This window comes from Myodes glareolus, chromosome 13 (assembly GCF_982192425.1).
Source record: "Myodes glareolus chromosome 13, mMyoGla1.1, whole genome shotgun sequence".
Classification (NCBI taxonomy): domain Eukaryota; kingdom Metazoa; phylum Chordata; class Mammalia; order Rodentia; family Cricetidae; genus Myodes; species Myodes glareolus.
In genome coordinates this window covers 22,705,666-22,719,722 of record NC_142038.1, presented here as the reverse complement: position 1 = coordinate 22,719,722, position 14,057 = coordinate 22,705,666, and the positions used below count along the sequence as shown (strand labels likewise).

Below are 14,057 nucleotides of genomic sequence, written 5' to 3'. Positions count from 1 at the left end.
CATGTAAAAATAAAAAAAAACCTCATTTAATGATTAGACTTAATAACATAAGCAGAATTGTTTTTGATATCGCCTATTACTGTATTGAATATCATGTTAGGCTGTGTTCACATTTTCTGATTGGTTGAGATCCAGAAAGAATTCTTATAATATTATATAGTTGTATAATTTCATAGCAGGATGCTCTCAGTTTTAATTTTGAATGTACTATTGGATTATTGTGAAAATTGCATTTTTTTTTTTTTTTTTTTGAGACTGGATTTCTCTTTGTAATCCTGTCTGTCCTGGAATTCGCTCTGTAGACCAGACTGGCATTGAACTCACAGAGATCCTCCTGCCTTTGGCCTCCCCTCCCAAGTGCTGGGATTAAAGGTGTACACCTCCACTGCTGGGTAAAAATTAAGTGTCTAACTTATTGATAGGTTATCTCTATCGTTACTGGATTTGAAATCTTTGTGTGTGCATGTCTTCCGTGAGCGAGTGTGGCTTTGATGTAGAGGTCAGAGGACAACGTTGGCTGTTGGTCTTTTCCTTCCCCCTTGTTTGAGACAGTCTCTTGTTCATACACCATGCTCACAGGCCCATGAACTTCCAGCTCTCCTGTCCCTGCCTCCATCCCAGCTCGCCGTAGAAGTGTGTATGCTCTCCTAGGTGGAGCTCTCCCTGGATTCTGGGTGTCCATACTCGGCTTCCAGTACTTGTTGGCAGGTGCTCTACCTACCGAGCCATCTCCCCAGCCTCAGGTTGAAATCTCTAGATAAGAATATGTCCTGGGTACTTGATTATTTTTGTATCACATCATGAGGAATATAGCTTGTCTCACTTTTGATGATTCTAAAACTGACCTGTGGATTCAAAAGTATAATATTTTAAAAGATAAAATATCATCTTATTGCTTTAATCTTTATCTTCTTTGTCCTTGGGGAACTGTATAAAAATGTGAAGGAATTGATTAGCAACTAGTTTATACTGGACTTTGGAGAAGTTATTTTTATGGGGTATTAGTCACATTTATTAGTCAGTCTCATTTATTTATACTATTTATTTGAGCCACTTATGAAGCAAATGTGTTACTTTTTGACCACCCAAATGCTATAAATTCTTTACCTGTTAAGGGATTCCGAGCAGCGTTTTTATTGCATTCGCTTTAGTATGTTGTCTCTTTAGATAAAACAAGTGTTCCTTGTGGGATGTGTGTGGCTTCATCTAGACATCTGTGTGTTCTCATGTATTAATTCTTCTTGCTGGCAGCAGAGAACATCTTCTTTCTTTTTTCCCCCTGAGAACATTTTCTAAAGTGAAGATTGGACTGTGTCTCTTCTTTCATAAAACATTGTGTTCCCATCACTCTTGAGAGCCAAGTCTTCGTATATTGTCTTCCAGGGTCTGCTCCTTCCGTGTCTTCAGAAATTGCACCCTGAGCAAAGAAATTCTTTGTTTCTGATTATCTGTTTCTGGATCTCCTCAGGTGACAGTCTAGCAGTGTGAGGGACCACACTACTCTTGGGGGCCTACTGCTCATCCTTTAGGGCTCAGCTTAGCTCCTCTTCTAGAAGTTCCTTCTCAGTCCCCTAATTTCAAGTGATTCTCTTGAATACTTCTATGGCAGCCTTACTTCTTTCTCCCACTAAACATCCTTCATCCTCCATTGCATCTTTGGGCACCCTGGTACCTGCTGGGTAGTGAGTATGAGTGAGGTCTGACTGGGCAGGCATCTCACCCCTTTTAGGCTTAACTTTCTCTTTGAGTTACACACACTCTCGTGCCCTCCAGTGTCCTGTGTTGTAAGGACCTAGAAGAAGCTGTGTGTGAGGTGACAAGCGCCCTTCAGTGCTTATAGGCCACGGTGAGTCGAGGCTCTGAAATACGCTGCTCTTATGTGGGAGCAGGCGGTTTGGAAAGGTTTCCTCTTGCCCCATCTGGCCAGAAGCAGCCCAGTTTGCTAGTTTGCCTGGCACAGTGCCACTGTTCATTGGAAGTACCCGCCAAAGTGAAGGTATGCTTGTCTCCAAGACTGCAGTTAGGACGGGAGGAAAATATATGCATGTGTGGGGTAAGCTCTCAGTAACCCGCGCAGCAGGGCTGGCCAACTGCAGTGCAGTCACAAGTACTGACAGAATGGTTGGTTATTTTAAGGTGTGGAGAAAAGATCTGAGTTAGGGGTATCCTCAGCTGGTATAAATTAAGATTTTTATGTCACAATAATCTACTGCCGTGTGTGTGTGTGTGTGTGTGTGTGTGTGTGTGTGTGCGCGCGCGTGCGCCTACATTTTGTGACATATGTGCCTTATCAAAGGGGCAACTTTGTAGAGCATCTTCCTCCTCCATTTTCCATAGTGTTTTTCTTTTCTGTGCTGTGATAAAATACTCTTACAGAAGGAACTTGAGGGAACAAAGGCACACCGAGCCCCATCGCCGTGAGTAAGTCAGGGCAGCCTGTAGGAGCTTGGAGCAGCTGGTCATGTCACGCCACACTTGAGAAGCAGAGGCAGTGCACACTCAGGCGGTTTAGCTTCCTCTCTCCGTTTAGACGTCCAGGATCCTAGCCAGGGAATGGTGCCACCCACAGTGGGCAGTCTCTCCGCCTTCAGTGACGTAATGAAGGCAGTTCCTCTCAGGCACGCCCAGAGGCCCCATCTCCCAGGTGGTTCTAGATTCTTAAGTTAACACTGACTATACACTTGGGTTCCAGGAATTGAACTCAGGTCGTCAGGTTTGCATGCGAACGTCTTTCCCACTGAGCCGCTTTACTGGCCCCAGTATATATTAAAAGTTTAGTTAAAAACTTGTAAACTTGCTGAATTATTACTTTAGCTGTTTTAAAGAATCTTTAAAGTATTTTATTTTAAAGAGGGAAAATAGTTAAAAAGAAGATGGTCACAGGAATTCCTCAGGTAGACGGCCAGTAAAAGGGATCATTTGCCGAGGTTGGTGTCATTGTTCCATGTGGTTAGATTAAACATGTTCTTTGGTGATGAACTCTTTTTTTTTTTTTTAAAATTTTGTTATTATTGTGTATGTATGTATCTGTGGGGGGGAGTGTTACGTGTGTCAGCCTGTGAAGATCAATGTGTGTGTGTGGGGGGGGTGTTGTTACCCATGCCACAGCGAGCCTGTGGATGTCAGAAAAGAACTTTCTGGAATCTGCTCTTCTGCCACCCTTCTATGAGTTCTGGGAGTCCAGCTCAGGCCTTCAGGCTTGGGTGACAAGCACCATTCCCTGCTGCGCTGTCTCTCTTGACGCTGGTCACAAACGCTTGGTGGTGAATCGTGCATTGGTTTTGTTACTACTCTTTATCTTAAATGCAGTACGTTCTAGAGGATCTCTAACATCACTAACTGAAGTATTTCTCTTTGGACCAGCACTTTCTTGTGTGGAACGGGGTGTTTGTGGTAGTCACAAGCACTGAGGTGAAGTACAGGTTTGTGGCTCTAAATAGTTTTCTAACCATAGAATGCCTTTTATTTTTGGGGTCTCTGTACTCTCTGCAGTAAAATTAGCTGCTCAGTGACATTGCTTGAAGATCTCCAAGCTATGAGTCCTTCCTCAGTTTTAGGTGGGTTATATATCTCCTGATGTTTTCTTTGATTGCTCTGTGGGGTCTTTCTAGGGACCTAAATTAATATCTACTAAATGAGATCATGTCTGAGGCCATTCTTACAGATCAACTTGTATGCAGTTATAAGCGCTAATGCTGTGTAACACAAAAAGTAAGTGGTCTGTATCTGTTCAAGTCTTTAGAGTAAAGTATGATCTATGATTACTGTCATTTTCTCCTTGATTGGTAATAGAAGTACAAAGGAACTAACTTGCTGATGTGAAGAGTCCAAAGCAGAGGGGCAGGTATGGATTACGAAACTCAGATCTGTCCAGAGGAAGCTAAGAGCCTTAGAGTTCTGCCATGCGGACAAGGTTGTTTCTCTAACTTAGATGGGGCCTACCAGACTTGCTGAATGGTGCATTACCACCTACCTATCAGCGGTGGGGCTTTGTACAACAGTAACTAACCCATTTCTCTTTGTATGGCCTGGAGAATAGACCAGTAATGGACACCCCACAGGTGCTTTTGAAGTTGAGGACGTGAAATTGCATGTCTTGAATGGTGCAGTTCTATAGCTATTATTTCTTTGAATCTCGAATTAATTAAAAAATTATTTACTTTATGTGTATGTGCTGTGACATATATGGGGTCCAGAAGACAGTTTGGAAAAGTCAGTTCTCTCCTACCATGTGGGGTCCAGGGATTGAATTCTGGTCATCAGGCTTAATGGCAGGTGCCTTTACCCATTGAGCCATCCTGCCAACCCTAGAATCCTAGCCCCTGCCCTGAAACAGGGTCTTGCTGTGTATCCCAGCTCTGTGTCTGTCTGGGATTGTAAGGGTGCGCTTTTTACAACCTTTAGTAAAAAGTAGAATTTATACAAGAGAATCTTTCCATGCGAGATGGTTTTAAGCATCCTTTGTTATTTCTGAGAACGGTCTCACATAGGCCAGCTGGTTTTCATCTTGATGCGGTAGCCAAGGATGACCTTGAGCTCCTGATCCTCTTGCCTTAACTTCCAGAGTCCTGGGATTACAGGCATGCACTGCCGCAGTGGTTTGTCTAGTGTTGGGAGTTGAACCCAGGCTTTGTACTGAGGTATGTCTCCAGCCCTAAACTGTGCGTCATATACTTTATAAATTTAACATTTAAAAATTTCATTTTGAAGTAATTTTAGACTTGCAAATGTTGATTAGAACTTCTATTTGTCCATTATCTGGCTTGGCCACTGTTAACATTTTTGTAATTAGAGAATGTGATAGAAAGTTGGGTATACATCATCATTGATAAAGTAGAGTCAGTGGTCCTTCAGACATAGGCTAGTTGTTCTGCAAACCTCCCCTTTCTCACCCTGTCTCTAGTCTAGACCTTGAGTTTGTGTTCAGTCGCTTGATCTTCCAACTCCACTCCATCCATGACCTTTTGTGTCGTCTTCATGATGATTTAATATGGTATCCTGTAAGCTTCCGCACTTTTCTGTGGACACCCGAACCTCGAAACAGGCGCGCGCTTTCCTGACTCGAGCCCATGAGAACGGACGCATGTCCTAGGGGTTTGAACAGACGACACACACACAAAGAGACCGGCTCATCTGCCAAAGAGCAGGTGGCAAATGGCAGCTTTATTAAGCATAAGTCGGATATATATATACTGTGGGGCAAAAGGACACCAGCCCCCCATCAGGAACAAGGAAAGAGAAAAGTCAGGGGGCCGCACCCAAGGTCGGAGAGCAGCTGAACAGAGAAAAGAGGAACCTTTCCTTCTCTGACCAGGGAACCTTGCCTGCGGCGAGAACCTTGCTTGCAGGTGGAATTACCATAACAGTAAAGGGAGAGTTCTCTCTAAGCTACACCCTTGGGCCGTAGGTGAAATTAACATAACAGGAGAGGGCAGTTCTATGCTACACCCTCAAGCTGATGCAGTGGAACCAGGAAGCAGAACAGCCCTGCATAGTGCCTCGGGAAAAATAGGGAACCTGTGCACCTACAGTATCCTACAATTTGGGCTTGTCTGGGGTTCCCCTATGATTTGTTATTTATTTTGGTAAGGAAGTCATGGAAGTGGCCTTGTCCTTTGCAGCGCGTCCTATTAGGATGTACCTGGTGGCTCTATGACTCACTCCTGGACTTGTCAACCCTAAATACTTGGTTATTGTGGTGATTGCCAAGTTTCTTCGCTGCAAATTGCTATTTTCCATTGTAATTAATAAGTGCTTTGTGGGAGGATAATTTGAGATTATGCTAATATCCTGTTTCCCATCATTTTCTACCTTTTGCCGTGATCATGTATCTAATTCATGTTGACAGCAGATCTAAGCTGAGAATGGAAACCGCTTTTAGAAGCAGCTGTTGTGTCAGGGGAGAGCTCAGGAAGAGCCGTGAGTCTGGCTTGGGCCTCCTGTTAGCCCGGCTCCCCAAGGCCACAGGCAGGCGGCCGTGGAAGTGCAGCACACGTGCCGGTTCTCAGAGCTTGCAGGTGACTGGTGACTAGCAGGGTTTAGAACACCCACGGTCTCTCATCCCCATGGCTCTTGCTCATGTGATTTTCACAGCACCAGCCCCCTTTGCTGCATTAGATTCAGGAAAAGTGGATCCCACACACACTTGTTCACAAAATTCCACCCTGCCTTTCCTCCTGCTGGTGAATGGGGAGGCGCAGGCCCACAGAAGCCACACGTTCCAAGGGTGGTGAGTAGAAAAGTCGTTGCTCTCAGATCTAAGGTTGTCTCATGCCTGATTACAGGACAGGTGATCATGGGACGTTGTAATGCTGTTCCTGAAGGTGTAACCTCAGTTGAGGGTGAAGTGAAAGATAGTATCACCAAATTTTTATTTTCGTGTTTATGTGCATGTACGTATCTATGGGAATACACATGCTACTGCGCATGTGTGGATTTCAGGACAACTTGTAGGAATCTGTTTTCTCTTTCTACCATGTGGAGCCCAGGCTTGCTGGTGAGCGCCTTGACACATTGAGCCATCTTGACGAATACTGCAGATTCCGCCTTCTCATTTTCTGTACCGGGTGTAGGTGATTTGTAAAACTGTTTTTCAGTCTTTTGTGGAATAGGCTTTCAGATGTAGCTAGAAGAAAGTAATGAGAGAACGGTAGGTGTAGTCTGGGTCCTTAGCAGAGCTGAGACAGCCTGTGCTGACTTGTGCCTCTTAAAATGATGGTTCTATTGTTTTCCTGATTGCAGCAGCCATACCCAGACTTACTTTCATTGTCATGTGTGTGTGTGTGTGCCTGCCTGTCTGTGTATACATGTACATGTGGGTATTAAGTGTGTGTGTGTGTATGAATGAAAATTTTTAAATTTATGCCCTGGCTGAAGCATGCATGGGCAGCCTGTATATGGCTGTTCTGTTTAACTTATCCATATTGGGCTTCATGGTCTAAGGTGTTGAGGACGAATGACCAGGTCTCTTACTCAAGAGGGCACCAGATCTCACTACAGATGGTTGTGAGCCACCACGTGGTTGCAGGGAATTGAACTCAGGACCTTTGGAAGAGCAGGCAGTGCTCTTAACCATTGAGCTATTGCTCCATCTAAGTATATACATACCTTTTAAAAGTCATTTATACAGCTTGGGCTCCACTCATGTTTGTAAAAGGGACAGGGCACGGTTTTCTTTGTCAAGGTTTATTAGATCTGTGGATTAAATATCATACCTTCCTTTGCTGCTTCTAACTGGGTGATGACTATTGGCTGTGGACAGAGAATATCATCTGGCTTGCACTGTTTTTTTTGGCCAGGTGGTTAATGGGCGTTGTTTATACTATTGCCACAAGGCATGAGTTACTTTAATGTAGGCACAGGATTAGAATAGTTGTTTTTTGTTTTCTTCTCAAGTTATATTTAAATTGTGAGGATGTTGACCTTCAACCAGATCATATTATCTTGATAAGAGGATAAAAGTTCAGTGTCTCCCCCCCCCCCCCCCCCCCCCCCGTCCTTTGATTTAGAATTTGTGATCACTCAAAAGTTAGGAGGAATGTGTTTAAAGTAAGTACACAGACAAGGCGGGGTTCGGAGTGTGGCGCAGTGGTAGATCTGTCTGGCTTACTCCAGGTGTGTGTCCACACCCACCTCAGGAAAAATGCACCAGCAGGAAAGTTGGTGAGGCTCAGCTCTGTCCCTGCTCGACTTTGGAACGGGACCTTCCTTTTGAGCCTTAGATTTCTAGATATAAATTGGTTTGTACATTAGTGCTTTGTGCTAGAAATGTGTATCTTATAGTAATGCTGGTTTTATGAAAAGTCATTCATTATGGCAACAGTCCTTGATATTTTATTATAATTTTGTTTAGAACATTTTATAGTATATGTAATTTTATGGTTATTGTAATGTTTTTAAGAATGGTTATAATTATTGTATTTTATTGGGGAATGGTTTTATAGAAGTCCTTACCTTTTACTATAAGGATATAAATGCCTTGCAATGTTGGTTCTGACAGGTTTTAGTTTCAGGAGCACAAAATGCACCTCTAGCTACTGACTTTGCTAACTTGTGACTGAACTGAAGGGGAGGTAGTTACAGTGACAAGAGTCACGACTGGTCATGGGCTGGGTGGCAACATTCACTCTACTGTAGGACTTGACACGGGACTGTTTTTACAGACAGAGATCAAGGCTTGGAGAAAACTCAGAATCCCCCTGGCCTGCAGCAGAGTCGGGTCAGCCATGTTCAGGCGCCACTGCACCATGCTGAGCAATTGCAGTTAAATCCTAGTGATGGGTTTTCTCCTGTGGACCAGTCAGCTAGGACACTGGCTCTGTCTGGTTTATAACTGCTGATGGATCTGTCTGTCTGACTATCTATCTATCCATCTGTCCATCCATTCATCCATCCATTCATTCACCCCTAGTGGGGTTCTGTTTGTTTATTTATTTATTTATTTGAGCTATTAATTAATTTTAGTTTTTAAAGTCAGGATACAAAGGCAAGAGTTCCATGTGGCATTTCATTTTGTGGTCCTCCCTACTCCGTGCTCCCCTCCTCATCCTCCTGCCCATTTGCGGTGCCCTTGTCCACAGTCGTCCTCTTCTGCCGCCATGGCGCATGTTAGTTACTTCTCCCCGTCTCTTTCCTTTTTCTCTTTTCTCTTCTGTTCCCCTACCTCAGGACCTCTCTCTCCGCTCCCTGCTCCCACAACTTTCTAGTTTCTACACGCCCTCACACATAGGCGGAAATCTGGGATCACCTATGAGAGAACACTTGGGATCCTTTTTCTTAACATAACCATTTTCCATTCCATTGGTTTGGCTGCAGACTAGTTCATTTTTCTTTACAGTTGGATAAGATTCCATATGTGTACTTACCACAGTTTCTTTATGGACTCAGCTGTTCCTGGACACTCATGCTGTGTCTGTTTCTTAGCTGTTGTGAACAATATTAGTCCTTAACATGGGTGTGTTAGTACCTCTGTCATGGGACTTCGTATCCTTTGAGCATACCAAGGATGGTATGTCTGGGTTGTATGGCATAGTTCTGTTCTTAGTCCTCAGAGGAGCCTCCATATGGACTTTTTGTTTTGTTTTCATGATGTAAGGCTTTCTTCTGATGACTTTTCCTAGTGGTTACTTGAGGCGCCAGCAGTTTATGTCGTCACCAGCCATGTTTGTAGGGAGCCTTAGGTATGATACCGTACTGTTCTCAGCCGGGTCCAAGGCTCTTCTTGGGTTGTCTGCAGCTGTGGTTACTAGCTCAGCAAGGTGTCAGTTAGCTGGGAGACCTCCTGGAGACTCACACCAGGTGTTAGAAAGGCCTGTCTCTCTTAGTCCAGGATGGATTTGGATGTCCTGTGAATTGTGGTCATCCTGGGAGTGGTTTGGAGCGGTTTCTAGAGAAAGTTGAGAACTCTTGAGAAATGGACCAGGCAGCCCCAGCCTAGCAGCAGGAGTTCCCTCTCAGCTCTCGCCTCTCTGATGGTGTGGTTGTAGGTATTGGGGCTAGGACTGGGGCACCAGGCTGGACATGGGTGGGAGCTTCTCTTCGGTCACTGTGATACTTCATACTCACATCTTCCCTCTTGCTTGTCCGCCCTTTCTTTCCCAAGAACTCTGTCAGTTGACAGTGGAGAGAGAAGCTGTGTGGGGTAATTAGCTCTTCATCTACAGAGCTTGGCAAGCTGTCCCAGTAGGAAGGAAGTCTTGGAGTATGACTTCAATTTTAGGATCAAATAATAAATATAATTTTCTCTAGTGCTGGAGATGGAACCCAGGGCCTTAAGTTATGTTAGGATTATCAACCAGAGTCTGGAAAGCCCCACTCTTGCCTCTCTATTACTTACTGATTCAGAACGAAATGAAGGGTGCAGAAAGGGACTCTGAGTGCTGAGGACATAGATCAGAGGTAGAACACTTGCCTGGTTTGCACGGGGCCCTGGGTTCACTCTCCAGATCATTCCCGCCCCACCACCAAGACTGCAACGTTGAATTACCCTCACTTAAGAGAAGCCAGGAGACTGAGAACACTAAGTTGAAAGAAAATGAAATGACAAACAAATGACCAATTTCTGCTTCTAAAATATACCTATTATTCTATGAGGCATAGAAAAAGAAAATGAACTGAATGTCTTAGGAAAGGAAAAGTTATTTGAAATGTGACACAGATAAGCCTGTGGCTTTTATTCCACTTCTTGCTGTAGCCAGGACTGTGTGTCAGACAGAGGATTTCCCGTTGGGATGAACTGTGTGTCTGGTGAGATGTGTGCTGGAGCCGAGGAGAGGCATTTCCTGTAAACCTGTCTGAATTTGTTGCAGACACATTGAGTGGAGTTGGAGCTGTGTTTACTGGCACTTGTTCGTGTGCTACAGGACAGGACATGGCTTTATCAGCTGTCTATGGCTGCCTTCCGATGCACTGTGTGGGGGGGGGTTGTATCAAAGTGCATAAAACCCCCAAATCCAAGAATGTGCAGCCACGTTACAACACCAAGCAGTAAAGCATGTTTGTTATGGTCTAGTTGTCAAGTCAGTACTTGTTCTTGAAAGTACTTTAAGCCTTAGGGCCTGGGATGCCCAGAGCTGGTATAGTTAGGGGATCCTACTGGGACCCAGTCCCTTGTGATTGCAACTCAGTATAGTGGCTCCTCTGTATCCATGGGAATTGGTTCTGGAGTAGATTCTGCTTCTTTTCCCCTACCAACATCCAAGGATGCTCTAGGCCCTTAGGCAACGTGATGCGGTACCTGCGCTTGACACACCTCACCTGTGAATTTTATATAGTCTTAGGATGACTGAGAACAGTCCACACAGTGAAATAGCATGCAAATTGTTGTTACGGTGATGGTTGTTACATACTATTGCTCAGGAATAGTGACAAGAAAAAGTGTCTGCACTTGTTCAGTGGGAACAGCTTTTATCCCTCCTGCTTGGATCAGACTTGCAGAACCTCTTTTTTTGGGATCCATAGCCAAGGAGCCACTGTAAATTCCCTTGGCAGACCCCAGAGTGCTCTCTAGCCCACCCACTAGAGATGCCAGATCAATTCTGTAGGCCCTGGCACTTCCGCAGGTGTGAAACACTGCTGAGGCCTGACTGTGTGGACCGTGGCTTCTGTTGTATCCGTGGCACAGGGCTGCGTGTGGCCTCCCGACACACGCCAGTGTCTTCATCACCTTTGCTACTTCAGTTTGTCACCCAGCAACTTTTCTGAGCTCACTGTGGCCACCAGCAAGCTCCCCATTTTACGGTGTACCTGCTGTAGCCTTGGAGGCCTGGGGTGACCTCCCAAATTATGCTTACACCCTCTTTGTCTTCACAGTGTGCTCAAGAATAGGGAGCGCCTGTGGGTTAAGTAGAGGTGGAAGGGAGCGGTCCAGACGTACAGCTGTTGTCTCTCGTGTGCAAAGCTGGCGAAGCTGATTTGACTCTCAATTTGGCCAAAGTCTGTTACCATGACCATCTGTCGCGTGATTTGGTAACCATGGATTTGCACCTTTAATTTTATCTTTCTGCTGGACAGACTGAGGCTTTGGCTAGGAGAACTGGCTGAAAGGGCCTGGTTGGAACAGTGTGTACTCATTCAGCAGAACCAGACCTTTCCAAAGGGCACTCAGCTTTAGGTACCAAGGAGCGTCTTTGCACATGGCACTCCCTGAAGAGTCTGCACCCTTTGAGGGTTGAAAGCAGGAACTTCTTAAAATTGAGAGCTTTCAACACAGCGAGTAAGATGTTTACAGACATCCAGACTCGCCTGCTGCGGTGTCCGCAGGGCTGATGGAGGAACAGGCTTCCTCCCCAAGCTTTCCTGTTTATTTCTAGTATGCTCAGGAGGTGGAGGATGTCTGGATTCTGGGCGGGTGCTGGTGCCCAGACAGGCATCCTGCCGTAGTCTGCTCTGGGTCAATGTTCCAGGTTGGACTTGCTGGCATAAGAAGAGTTCTTATTAAAAACACCGCCCACGGTCAGGCACTGAGTTCAGCTCCCTGGCGCAGACAGCTGTTTGTTTTCAGCCCTGCTTCCGTCATGTGGAGCCAGTGGCTTCAGCTTCCTGGTAGTCTGGTTCCTTGAGTTTTGCTGTCTACATGCTGTGCCCCATGCCGGGAGCTTATTATATAACAAGACTTTTACTTCTCATTCTGCCAAATACTTCCCCTTCCACCCAAACCTCCAACCCTCCCTGTGCCTGAGATCCCTGCAGTGTCGAACCTGGCAGCAGGCCCCATGGAGTGTAAGTAAAAAAGGGTGAAAAATATCCTATGGAGAGTTGTATTAGACGGCAAGTTGGAAATGGAGGTGCAGAGCGTGTACCTGGCATGCCCAAGGCCCTGAGCTCAGCCTAGCACCACATACGCTGGCCTTGGTGGCACACATGTAAGCCCAACTTGAGTTGAATGCAGTAGGATCAGAAGTTCAGGGCCTAGCTACATTGTGAGTTCAAGGCTTGATTGGGCTACAAGAGCCCCTAATTTAAAGAAACGAAGAGAAGGAAAGGAAGACAGGCAGGCAGTTTCTCTGTAATTCTCTACAGCAGTTTCTCTTTGAAGACAGATTCTCTGAGAATAGACACAAAACACATGTTCCCCATGTGTAGGCAGGCACTGTGGAAACAAAAGACAGCTCAGAGGTAGGCCCAACCCCTGTAAAGGAGAAATAAGGCAGGAGAGAGACTCACACAGCCGTGTGATGTTGGCAGATGTGGTCAGAAAGCACACAGCGCATGCATGCCTGGGGCCCCATCTGCACCCCCAGCCACATCCATTCTTTCAGTGTTCACCTGAAAGAGCCTCGTGAGGAAGTGTTAGTCCTGTATACAGTGTTAGGGCCTCCTGACAGGGTTGTAAGGGAAGATGCACTCAAGCTGATGGCAGGAGGCTAGCGGCCCAGGAGTTCCCTGACAGGGCAAAGGAGGGGTTTGTTTACTGTTGTAAGAGGAACTCCAAGCCCTTCTGCATGCAGCCACTGTTCAGCAGAAGATGCAGGGAACCAAGGCAGGCATTGGTAGTGCTATTGCCCAGTGCCCAGGGCTTCCCTGGAAGTGAGTCCTTCTCTCAGCAAAGTATCTGGTATTGCCCTGAGCGTGAATGCTGTGAATCTGCGTGCTTCTATTCTTTCTGCTTCGGACTTGGCCTTTTATTATTGTACATTTATCAGCCTTTTGCATTGTAATTTTTCAGTTGTACATTGTCATCAGCAGATCAGAGTTTTACATTTGTTTCACGCACACACGCACCCCCCCCCTCTGGCTGTCTGTCTGTGTGTTTGAAAGTACATATGCCACAGTGCCTATAGAAGACAGAGGACAACTTGCCTGGGTTCTTTGCCTGCCCATTTCAAAACTGCTGCTTCCATAATCTAGATCACTTTCAAAGATGCACCTAGCCTGGAATCTGTTCAGAATGCGCTGACATGAAATAATAAAAGCATCCCCTTGTACAACTTGGACTACTTTTTTCTATCTTGAAGGTACAACTTGTGCTCAGGTCAGGGCTGGCAACCGTCCTCAATAAGACAATTAAAAGAATCAAATTAAAAGTGAGAAACAGAAAATGATTTATTCAATGTGGCTACATTGGGAAGAGGGGCAAAGAGATCCAGCAAACTACCCAAGTCTGTCTTTGGAGGACCTGAAGTGAGATCAAATTTTTTTTTTGTTTTATTTGTTTGTTTGTTTTTTTTTTTTTTTCAAGACAGGGTTTCTCTGTGTTACAGCCCTAGCTGTCCTGGAACTCTCTTTGTACACCAGTTTAAATAGAGGGCCAAAGATAGGACCCTCTAAGCAATCCTAGTCAATGCATGGTCCTACTGACCCCATTGACCCATCATTAGCTGGGCTTAAGTCTTATTTTATAAGGCGGTCTGATAATTTGTTGGAACTGTATAAAGTCTTTGGGAGACAAACTTCCCATCTTCCTGGCACCTTTTCCTTCTTCTAGCAGTAGATTCCTGGAGAAATTCCCATGAGGGATGCTATTCCATTGTTCAACAATCTGCCATTCCACTTGAGACTAGTGTCTCCCCAGAACAGCCTCATTTTGCTGGTCTGTTTGTTACTTTACCTAGATTGAT

The 14,057-nt window shown here is 45.2% G+C and overlaps 1 protein-coding gene across 16 annotated transcripts in view; it reads left to right on the top strand.

The window, feature by feature from the left end:
• The window catches only part of Znf532 (zinc finger protein 532), a 110,295-nt gene that overhangs the window by 79,841 nt on the left and 16,397 nt on the right, over window positions 1-14,057 (top strand). The gene's annotated exons all lie outside the window — the stretch shown is intronic.